This window comes from Bombina bombina, chromosome 6, assembly GCF_027579735.1.
Source record: "Bombina bombina isolate aBomBom1 chromosome 6, aBomBom1.pri, whole genome shotgun sequence".
NCBI lineage: Eukaryota > Metazoa > Chordata > Amphibia > Anura > Bombinatoridae > Bombina > Bombina bombina.
The window spans coordinates 1,080,560,416-1,080,573,178 of record NC_069504.1 but is presented as its reverse complement, the minus strand read 5'-3'; positions in this window follow the sequence as shown (position 1 = coordinate 1,080,573,178).

Sequence of the window (12,763 nt, the reverse complement as noted above, 5' to 3'; positions counted from 1 at the left end):
GGTGCTTGGTTTTAGGAGCAAGGTAGGCTTACACAGGTATTAAAGCAGAGGTACTTCGTTTCAGGAGCAAGGTAGGCATACACAGGTATCACAGCAGAGGTGCTTGGTTTGAGGAGCAAGGTAGGCATACACAGGTTTCACAGCAGAGGTACTTGGTTTCAGGAGCAAGGTAGGGGTACACAGGTTTCACAGCAGAGGTACTTGGTTTCAGGAGCAAGGTAGGGGTACACAGGTATTACAGCAGAGGTGCTTGGTTTCAGGAGCAAGTTAGGCATACACAGGTATCACAGCAGAGGTACTTGGTTTCAGGAGCAAGGTAGGGGTAACAGGTATTACAGCAGAGGTGCTTGGTTTCAGGAGCAAGGTAGGGGTACACAGGTATCACAGCAGAGGTGCTTGGTTTGAGGAGCAAGGTAGGCATACACAGGTATCACAGCAGAGGTGCTTGGTTTCAGGAGAAAGGTAGGTATACACAGGTATCACAGCAGAGGTGCTTGGTTTGAGGAGCAAGGTAGGGGTACACAGGTATTACAGCAGAGGTGCTTGGTTTCAGGAGCAAGTTAGGCATACACAGGTATCACAGCAGAGATGCTTGGTTTCAGGAGCAAGGTAGGCATACACAGGTATCACAGCAGAGATGCTTGGTTTGAGGAGCAAGGTAGGGGTACACAGGTATTACAGCAGAGGTGCTTGGTTTCAGGAGCAAGTTAGGCATACACAGGTATCACAGCAGAGATGTTTGGTTTCATGAGCAAGGTAAGCATACACAGGTATCACAGCAGGGATGCTTGGCTTCAGGTGCAAGGTAAGCATACACAGGGCTCACAGCAGAGATGCTTGAACTCAGGAGCCAAAAATGGAAACGTTGAATAGGCAATAACTCAGTGCTGAATGGAAGTTCATCTAGATTTTCATAGAGACTCCCACACCCATGCCCTCCAGGTGGGGGCCCCCGTAATCAAGGCTCTGACCCCTCAAATAGCAGCAACGAGCAGCTGCATGAGCCCAGGAGACTGCAGCTGCAGTTGAAGTATGCAGGTCTCAACGTCCCATGTGGAGAGACGCCGAGACAGAGCGCAGCTTTCCCGCTGCCCGGCAAAGTCCCGGTAAGGTTCCTAACAGTAATAGATGCATATTAGTTCATTATTATTCATAATACGTTCTTTTCATTAATGATAAGAACATATTTGGGTTTACTGTCCCTTTAAAAGGACATGAAACCCAAAAATATTCATTTGTGATTCAGACAGAGCATACAATTAAAAAAAGTTTCCAATTTTCTTCTATTTTCAAGTTCCCATTTTATTCTTGGTTGAAAAGTTACTTAGGTAGGTGTCTGGAACACTACATGGCAGGAAATAGTGCTGCCATCTAGTGTTCTTGTATATTTATAACATTCTAGCAAAACTACTGCCATATAGTTCTCCAGACATGTGTATGCTCCTGTCCTTAGAAAGTTTAGAATTCCATGTTCAATCTTAATACAAAGTTTCTGATGTATCGGTATTTTCACAGAAAGAGTTGGGGGTTAGAGTTTCCTGATGCTTTAGAACTGTCACATTTTAAAACCTGTATAAATAACTCTGCACAGATCTGCTAATGAATTTGAATTTATTGAAAGATTTTGCAGGTCTAGATAGGTGCACTATATTTTTCAAATAAACGGCTAGATTACGAGTGTTGCGCTAAGGTAAAAAAGCAGAGTTAACAGGTCCTAACGCTGCTTTTTTACGCCCGCTGGTATTACGAGTCTTACAGATTTAGGGGCACCGCACACTTTTTTGGCCTTACCGCAAACCAACTTACGTAAATTTCGTAAAGGCTTTTTTCAATGGGACTTGCATAGCGCCGGTATTACGAGTTTGTCCTGGGAGGCCAAAAAGTGAGCGGTACAGCCTATACCTACAAGGTTCCTAACGCATTTTAAAGTCAGTAGTTATGAGTTTTACACTACAAAGCTGTAGCATAAAACTCATAACTAAAGTGTTATAAAGTACACTAACACCCATAAACTACCTATTAACCCCTAAACCGAGGCCCTCCCGCATCGCAAACACTAAAATAAAATTATTAACCCCTTATCTGCTGCTCTGGAAATCACCACCACTAGAGCACTTCTGCCTCACAACACTAGTTAAATATTATTAACCCCTAATCTGCCGTCCCCAACGTCGCTGCCACTATTCTAAATTTATTAACCCTTTAAACCTAAGTCTAACCTTAACACCCCCTAACTTAAATATAATTAAAATAAATCTAAAAAAAAATTCTGATCATTACCTAAATTATTCCTATTTAAAACTAAATACTTACCTATAAAATAAACCCTAAGCTAGCTACAATATAACTTATAGTTACATTGTATCTAGCTTAGTGTTTATTTTTATTTTACAGGCAAGTTTGTATTTATTTTACTAGGTAGAATAGTTACTAAATAGCTATTAACTATTTAATAACTACCTAGCTAAAATAAATACAAATTGACCTGTAAATTAAAACCTAATGTAAGTTACACTAACACCTAACACTACACTACAATTAAATAAATTCCCTAAATTAAATACAATTAAATAAATTAAATACAATTAGCTAAATTACAAAAAAATACACTAAATTACAGAAAATAAAAAACAAATTACAAGATATTTAAACTAATTACACCTAATCTAAGAGCCCTATCAAAATAAAAAAGCCCCCCAAAATAAAAAAAACCCTAGCCTAAACTAAACTATCAATAGCCCTTAAAAGGGCCTTTTGCTGGGCATTGCCCCCAAGAAATCAGCTCTTTTACCTGAAAAAGAAATACTACCAAACCCCCCAACAGTAAAACCCACCACCAACACAACCAACCCCCCAAATAAAACCCTAACTAAAAAACCTAAGCTCCCCATTGCCCTGAAAAGGGCATTTGGATGGGCATTGCCCTTAAAATGGCATTTAGCTCTATTGCTTCCCAAAACCCTAACCTAAAAATAAAACCCACCAATACAACCTTAAAAAATCTTAACACTAACTCCCGAAGATTCACTTACCGGGAGAAGTCTTCCTCCAAGCGGCAAGATGTCCTCAACGAAGCCGGCAGAAGTGGTCCTCCAGACCGGCAGAAGTGGTCCTCCAGATGGGCAGAAGTCTTCACCCAGACGGCATCTTCTATCTTCATCCTTCCGACTCGGAGCGGCTCCATCTTCAAGACCTCCAGCGCGGAGCATCCTCTTCTTCCGACGTCTTCTTGCTGAATTAAGGTACCTTTCAATGATGTCATCCAAGATGGCGTCCCTTAGATTCCGATTGGCTGATAGAATTCTATCAACCAATCGGAATTAAGGTTGAAAAAATCCTATTGGCTGATCCAATCAGCCAATAGGATTGAGCTTGCATTCTATTGGCTGATTGTAACAGCCAATAGAATGCGAGCTCAATCCTATTGGCTGATTGGATCAGCCAATAGGATTGAAGTTCAATCCTATTGGTTGATTGCATCAGCCAATAGGATTTTTTCAACCTTAATTCCGATTGGCTGATAGAATTCTATCAGCCAATCGGAATCTAAGGGACGCCATCTTGGATGACGTCACTTAAGGGTACCTTCATTCAGCAAGAAGACGTCGGAAGAAGAGGATGCTCCGCGCCGGATGTCTTGAAGATGGAGCCGCTCCACATCGGAAGGATGAAGATAGAAGATGCCGTCTGGGTGAAGACTTCTGCCCGTCTGGAGGACCACTTCTGCCCGTCTGGAGGACCAATTCTGCCGGCTTTGTTGAGGACATCTTGCCGCTTGGATGAAGACTTCTCCTGGTAAGTGAATCTTCGGGGGTTAGTGTTAGGATTTTTTAAGGGTGTATTGGGTGGGTTTTATTGTTAGGTTAGGGCTTTGGGCAGCAATAGAGCTAAATGCCCTTTTAAGGGCAATGCCCATCCAAATGCCCTTTTCAGGGCAATGGGGAGCTTAGGTTTTTTTACTTAGGGTTTTATTTGGGGGGTTGGTTGTGTGGGTGGTGGGTTTTACTGTTGGGGGGGTTGTTTGTATTTCTTTTTCAGGTAAAAGAGATGATTTCTTTGGGGCAATGCCCCGCAAAAGGCCCTTTTAAGGGCTATTGATGGTTTAGTTTAGGGTGTTTTTTATTTTGGGGGGACTTTTTATTTTGATAGGGCTCTTAGATTAGGTGTAATTAGTATTTATTTTAGCTAGGTAGTTATTAAATAGTTAATAACTATTTAGTAACTATTCTACCTAGTTAAAGGGACACTGAACCCAATTTTTTTTTTCTTTCGTGATTCAGATAGAGCATGCAATTTTAAGCAACTTTCTAATTTACTCCTATTAGCTATTTTTCTTCGTTCTCTTGCTATCTTTGTTTGAAAAATAAGGCATCTAAGCTTTATTTTTTGGTTCAGGACTCTGGACAGCACTTTTTATTGGTGGATGAATGTTTCCACCAATCAGCAAGAACAACCCAGGTTGGTCACCAAAAATGGGCTGGCATCTAAACTTACATTCTTACATTTCAAATAAAGATACCAAGAGAATAAAGACAATTTGATAATAGGAGTAGGGACAGCAGATTAGGGGTTAATAAGTATAATGTAGGTGGCGGCGATGTCCGGAGCGACAGATTAGGGGATAATAAATGTAGGTAGGTGGCGGCGATGTTAGGGGCGGCAGATTAGGGGTTAATCAGTATAATGTAGGTGTCGGCGATGTCGGGGGTGGCAGATTAGGGGTTTATAAGTGTAAGATTAGGGGTGTTTAGACTCCGGGTTCATGTTAGGGTGTTAGGTGTAAAAATAAAATGTGTTTACCCATAGGAATCAATGGGGCTGCGTTACTGAGTTTTACGCTGCTTTTTGGCAGGTGTTAGACTTTTTCTCAGCCGGCTCTCCCCATTGATGTCTATGGGGAAATCGTGCACAAGCACGTACAACCAGCTCACCGCTGACTTAAGCAGCTCTGGTATTGGAGTGCAGTGTGGAGCGCAATTTTTCTCTACACTCACTTCTTGCCTGTTAACGCCGGGTTGATAAAAACCTGTAATACCATCGCTGCAGGTAAGTGAGCGGTGAGAATAAACTGCAAGTTAGCAACGCACCCCTGTTGCTGCAAAACTCGTAATCTAGACGAAATATTGCAAGTGAACAAAGAAAAATTGATAGTAGGAGTAAATTAGAAAGTTGCTTAAAATTACATGCTCTATCTGAATCATGACAGAAACAATTTGAGTTTAGTATCTGTTTAATTCAGGATACTGTTTGATAGGTAGGTTTACCAGCAATTATGTACAATAATTTTACTGAAAAGCATATACAAATGTGCAAAAGATTGCTGTGCCCCCTATTTTTAATATTTCATAGTGCAGCTTAGGGGCGCGATCCGATAAAGATCGTAGTTTGCGGCGCAAGCGAGGGAACCCCTGCCGCCCACAGTTTCAGCTCGCAACTCAAGCTATCCTATATACGGCTTCGTCAGATGCTAAAGTGCCGTAAGTCTCACAAACCAGCGATGTCCAGAAATCTGAGTAAGTACAAATTTCTGGAGTCGCCAGTGACTTACGGCACTTTAGAAACTGACGGCGCCTACAAAACCTTACTAAAGTATTAAATCTCCCGTACTGTCTAACACGCCTCCCAAACATAGCCGACACGTCTAACCCTCTATCCGCTATCCCCCCTCACTACCCTAACAATAAAAAATGTATTAACCCCTAAACCGCCGCTCCCGGACCCCGCCGCCAGCTAATAAAGTTATTAACCCCTAAACCGCCGCTCCCGGACCCGCCGCCAGATAATAAAGTTATTAACCCCTAAACCGCTGCTCCCGGACCCCGCCGCCAGCTATATTAAATCTATAAACCCCTAATGTGAGCCCCTACCCCGCCGCCATCTATCTTACCTACCCCCTAAAGTGAGCCCCCTACCCCGCCGCCATCTATCTTACCTACCCCCTAAAGTGAGCCCCTACCCCGCCGCCATCTATCTTACCTACCCCCTAAAGTGAGCCCCTACCCCACCACCATCTACCGTACCTACCCCTAAAGTGAGCCCCTACCCCGCCGCCATCTATTTTACCTACCCCCTAAAGTGAGCCCCTACCCCGCCGCCATCGTTCTTACCTACCCCTTAAAGTGAGCCCCTTACACCGCCACCATCTATCTTACCTACCCCATAAAGTGAGCCCCTTACACCGCCGCCATCTATTTTAAAAATATGAACCCCTAATTTAATCCCCCTACACCGCCGCCAGCTATATTAACTATATTAACCCTAATTATATTAGGGTTAATATAGTTAATATAGTTATTATATTATATATATTAACTATATTAACCCTAATTATATTAGGGTTAATATAGTTAATATCATTATTATATTATATATATATATTAAGTATAATAACCCTATCTAACTCTAACATCCCTAACTAAATTCTTATTAAAATAAATCTAATTAATATTAATATTATTAATTAAAATATTCATATTTAAATCTAAATACTTACCTATAAAATAAACCCTTAGATACCTACAATATAATTAATAATTACATTGTAGCTATTTTAGGGTTTATATTTATTTTACAGGTAATTTGGTATTTATTTTAACTAGGTACAATAGCTATTAAATAGTTAATAACTATTTAATAGCTACCTAGTTAAAATAATTACCAATTTACCTGTAAAATAAATCCTAACCTAAGTTACAAATACACCTACACTATCAATAAATTAAATAAACTACAAATATCTAAACTAAAGCCCCCTAATAAAATTATAAAGCCCCCCAAAATAAAAAAAATTTCCCTACCCTATTCTAAATTAAAAAAGTTCAAAGCTCTTTTACCTTACCAGCCCTTAAAAAGGCCTTTTGCGGGGCATGCCCCAAAGAATTCTGCTCTTTTGCCTGTAAAAGAAAAACACAATACCACCCCCCAACATTACAACCCACCACCCACATACCCCTATTCTAAACCCACCCAAACCCCCCTTAAAAAAACCTAACACTACCCCCCTGAAGATCTCCCTACCTTGTCTTCACCCAGCCGGGCCGAACTCTTCATCCGATCCGGGCGATGTCCAATCAAGCGGCAGTGAAGTCTTCTTCCATCCGGCGATGTCTTCAATCAAGCGGCAGTGAAGTCTTCTTCCATCCGGCGATGTCTTCTTCCATCCGTCGATGTCTTCAATGGTTCAGCCAATCGGATTCAATCAGCCAATCAGATTTTTCTACCTTAATTCCGATTGGCTGATAGAATCCTATCAGCCAATCGGAATTCGACGGACGCCATCTTGGATGACGTCATTTAAAGGTACCTCATTCATCGGGAAGTCGTCGTGCCAGATGGATGCTCCGCGGCGGAGGAGCGAAGAAAGAAGATTGAAGATGCCGCTTTGCTTGAAGACATCGCCGGATGGAAGAAGACATCGCCGGATGGAAGAAGACTTCACTGCCGCTTGATTGAAGACATCGCCGGATGGAAGAAAACTTCACTGCCGCTTGATTGAAGAAATCGCCGGATGGAAGAAGACTTCACTGCCGCTTGATTGGACATCGCCCGGATCGGATGAAGAGTTCGGCCCAGCTGGCTGAAGACAAGGTAGGGAGATCTTCAGGGGGGTAGTGTTAGTTTTTTTTAAGGGGGGTTGGGTGGGTTTAGAATAGGGGTATGTGGGTGGTGGGTTGTAATGTTGGGAGGTGGTATTGTGTTTTTCTTTTACAGGCAAAAGAGCAGAATTCTTTGGGGCATGCCCCGCAAAAGGCCCTTTTAAGGGCTGGTAAGGTAAAAGAGCTTTGAACTTTTTTAATTTAGAATAGGGTTGGGAAATTTTTTTATTTTGGGGGGCTTTATTATTTTATTAGGGGGCTTAGAATAGGTGGAATTAGCTTAAAAATCTTGTAATCTTTTTTTTATTTTTTGTAATTTAGTGTTTGTTTGTTTTTGTAATTTAGTTTAGATTATTTTATTGTATTTTAGTTTAGATATTTGTAGTTTATTTAATTTATTGATAGTGTAGGTGTATTTGTATCTTAGGTTAGGATTTATTTTACAGGTAAATTTGTAATTATTTTAACTAGGTAGCTATTAAATAGTTATTAACTATTTAATATCTATTGTACCTAGTTAAAATAAATACCAAGTTACCTGTAAAAGTGTTAGATAGGGTTATTATACTTAATATATATATAATATAATAACGATATTAACTATATTAACCCTAATATAATTAGGGTTAATATAGTTAATATAGCTGGCGGCGGTGTAGGGGGATTAAATTTGGGGTTAATATTTTTAAAATAGATGGTGGTGGTGTAAGGGGCTCACTTTAGGGGGTAGGTAAGATAGATAGCCGCGGGGTAGGGGCTCACTTTAGGGGGTAGGTAAGGTAGATGGCGGCGTGGTAGGGGCTCACTTTATGGGGTAGGTAAGATAGATGGCCGCGGGGTAGGGGCTCACTTTAGGGGGTAGGTAAGGTAGATGGCGGCGGGGTAGGGGCTCACTTTAGGGGGTAGGAAAGATAGATGGCGGCGGGGTAGGGGCTCACTTTAGGGGGTAGGTAAGATAGATGGCGGTGGGGTAGGGGCTCACTTTAGGGGGTAGGTAAGATAGATGGCGGCGGTGTAAGGGACTCATATTAGGGGGTATGTAATGTAGCTTGCGACGGTGTAGGGGGATCACATTAGGGGGTTATACTTTTATTGTAGATGGCGGCGGGGTCCGTGTGCGGCAGTTTAGGGGTTAATTACTTTATTAGGGATTGTGGCGGGGATCGCGGTTGACAGGTAGATAGACATTGCGCATGCTTTAGGTGTTAGGTTTTATTTGGCAGGTAGTTTAGGGAGTTACGGGGCTCCAATAGACAGCGTAAGGCTTACTACGGCTGCATTTTGTGGCGAGGTGAAAATGGAGTAAGATTTCTCCATTTTCGCCACGTAAGTCCTTACGCTGTATATTGGATACCAAACTGCGCTGGTTTGGTATACCTGCCTATGGCCCAAAAAATTACGGGCGACGGCAGAAATATACAAGCGTAACTTCTAGGTTACGCCGTATATAGGATACCAAACCAGTGCAAATTTCAGCGTCGCCGGCTTTTGCGGGCGACGATGCATATCGGATCGGGCCCAAGATTAATTTGGTAATTCCCATACTTACTACTAATTCATAAACAGCAATTTGTGGATGCCCCAAGCACTCTATGCCCAGACTTTAAAGAGGCAGTGTTCCAGTTTGGTTAAAACATAACTTTTACATCATTAATTAAAATAACAACAAAACTATCACACCCTAATTAAAATAATAACTCTGTGCCATATGAGCGGTTATGTGTAAAGTGATTGGGCCTTGAATAAAGGTTAATACCACATAACCTAGTATTATAATAAGGAGTCTAGTTCGCTGAAATTATATGAGTTGGTCCTTTAATACTATCAACTCCACTGGTGGTTAGGGCACTCCTGTACTCTAATCTGTGAACAGGGGCGAACAGTATCAATTCCTAGTACAATTATATTGTGGTCATGTTATAGGTATGAGAGAGTTCAACTATATTGATCTGGTCTCCTTCATATATTGCTTTTGCTTGTAGCAATGGTAGCCCTAATGCAGAATACTTCCTTCATGTAATGGTGTGGAGGCACAATAACTGTACAATTACTGAGGACATAGTGCTGTCATTGGCTACTAGCCTGTTATAGGTCTATCTATCTTAATGATCCGGCCAATCATGTTGTATGTTTGTGTTAGAAAATTTGATCAATAGACTAGATACTTAGCTATAGTTCCCAAATATTTGTAGGGTTCTATATAGGGGTTACTCTAATAACATGTGTAACCCAACTGTATAATACACCCAGGTTATTGAGCATCAAATCTGGTCGGGCTTCTATAAGTCCGCTTATGCTACATTATACACGTGGATATCTCACATTATCATTAGTCAGTATCACAGTTATATGCCGCTATTAAGCTATTTATTATGCAGCATTTGGATCGAGACTGGGCAAATAAACCTCTTAGTGCGATTGGCGCGGTTATGATATTTGTATCTAGTCAGTACTGTTGTTCATTTCTAACCCCCAATAGCTGGTTCCTCCAATACGGATCTCATATCCTGTCAGTCTACCAGTGCAGAGTGTGATCAATGTTACTATGTTGCTATCCCGACAGCATTATTCCCCACCTTGTTATTGTCTGCAGTTAACTTAGACTATGTCAATCTTAGGCACTATGTCTGTCGGCGATCTGTCTGTACCTGCTATGTTGACTGTTGAATATCAGGCTCTAGTTTGAAATTGTATTTAGATTTTATGTTAATTGCAAACTATGAGCTCGGAGGAGCCTCTACAAGATTTCAACGTGTAATCTATTTAGCGTTTGGTTTCGATATATACTGCAATTGGTAGGCTATATAATGTGGGAGCTGTGGTATGTAGACTAAACCCCCTTATATATCATCTTAGTCGGTAATGTTAACACTTGTTTTAACTGCAAACTATCTGGTAATCTATTCAGCGTTCACTCTGGTTTTGTGTACAGACCGCTGCTTGTTAGACTATGATATAGGAGTTATACCCCCATGAGCATGGATAGAGTCGATAATTTGATATATGGATCAATTTAATAAGATACAAACTTTAGGGTCAAGGGAGCCTCAACAGAGTTTAACAACTTAAAAAAGCCTCCTGACTTCTGACGCGTTTCGCCCTTTAAGGCTTTCTCAAAGGCAGCAGGCCGCTGATATTGAACACATTTAAAGCTCTGTGCACCGGAAGTCCCGCCTTTTTAGAAACATGATTGGAATCTGTCTTGTCACTCATTAAGACAGCATGGTTAAGGTAGTATATACCTGTTCCTCATTGTTATGTACATTTTATCATTATCATTGAATTACCAATAATGGTAATCTAAGCATATGGATCATACTATATACATTGCTTCTACTTGTTTATGTATCCCTAATGTCCAGCTTCTGATGTTTAAGTTTAGTCAATGCTTAGCACAAACCCACTAAATTAGTGATAAGAACAGATGCACAGCAACGTCACAATAAGCTGTGGTAAAGATAAGTAATATTAGATAATTAGTGGGGACTGCCATTTTTAGTGCCATTGTTGTTTTTTTGTGTCGTTACTACTGATTCATGTTAGTTTACTAAAGAATATTATGCAAACAGTCACAACACACACATACTGCATTAAAATACTTTAACTCTTTAGTTCTGCAATAGTATTAATACTGCCTTAGAAAAAATGAACAAATATATTTCATGATATCTATTAAAGCTCCCGCTATGGGAGTTACATTTACCATATTAGTTATACCACTTTTATCAATCTAAGACTCAGCTCCTTCTATAGCGGTAGCTGAAATTATCCCTATACTAACTGTCGTTTCTTAGGCTTATTTTACTAAGGAGTAAGCCACAAGTTTAAAAATGAGGAGACTAAGCTCCTAACATGTGTGCCCCTGACGTGCGTTTCACATCACTCTTCTTACAGAAGAGCTCTCTGATCTAATGTGGCTTACAGAGGGGCTGCAGGATTAGGGGTCTGATATAGGTATGACACTTACAGAAGAGCTGTCTGGTCTGATTTTGATATCAGGGGTCTTGTATGATATAGATATGTGGTCTACAGAAGAGCTGTAGCACCAGGGATCTTGTATGATATAGATATGTGGTCTATGGAAGAGCTGTAGGACCAGAGTTCTTGTATGATATAGATATGTAGTCTACAGAAGAGCTGTAGCGCCAGGGGTCTTGTATGATATAGATATGTGGTCTACAGAAGAGCTGTAGCACCAGGAGTCTTGTATGATATAGATATGTGGTCTACGGAAGAGCTGTAGGACCAGGGGTCTGGTATGATATAGATATGTGGCTAAAAGAGGGGCTGTAGGATTAGCTGTCTGATGTGGGTATGAGGCTTTTAAAAGAGTGGAAGGGTACAGGATCTAATGTGGGTAATTTTGAGCTAATTAAGCTGCTTTACCTTATATGCTCAAGCCTATTGTTGGGCCCTTTCTGGCCCTAATGGAGACAGAAAGCGAAGCGCCTTAATGGAGCCAATTCTAAACCTCTCATTCTCTATAGAAACACTTATTAACTATACAGACTGAACAGGAAAATAAAAAGCTTACCCCAGAAACAACACGTATAAAATATGTAGCTATCTATTGCCTATTGTCTAGCGCCTTATTTCAGAAACAAATCTACATAATGCTGCATCGTCCCTTGTTAAAAAGCTTTTTTTGTGAGGATTTTTGATCCCACATCCCCCCTTCATTTGGTAACAATTCAGACACCAGCAGCTGAAGGCATTTACTGGATCACCTGATTATCCCACAGTCTTTTTTTCTGTTTTTTTATTTGTCATTATGAAGGGAAAGATTTGAAGCAGCAGATACTGACAGAGCCTGAAGGAATCCATCTCCTGATATAAACACAATCTCTTCTGCAGATCAGCTGTTGCACTGCAGTATTAAACCTTCGGAGGATATTTAAAGTGAAGGTATTTCTTAGAAAACTCAGCATGCCGTTTCAATCGGCCTTACAGAGGGCAGCATGACTTTCACAACTAAATCCCAATGCTTCTCTTTTTATAGACAGTTTTGTTTTATCTTTTAGCTTTCCCAGGTGGACTTGCAAACAAACCTAGATAGTGCAATACACAATACATTTAATTGCTGAAGAATAACACAGTTCCACTTAAAACAATACGGCTACGGTGTGCTTGTCAAAGAAACAGCTTCATATAGCACTAAACTGATACGT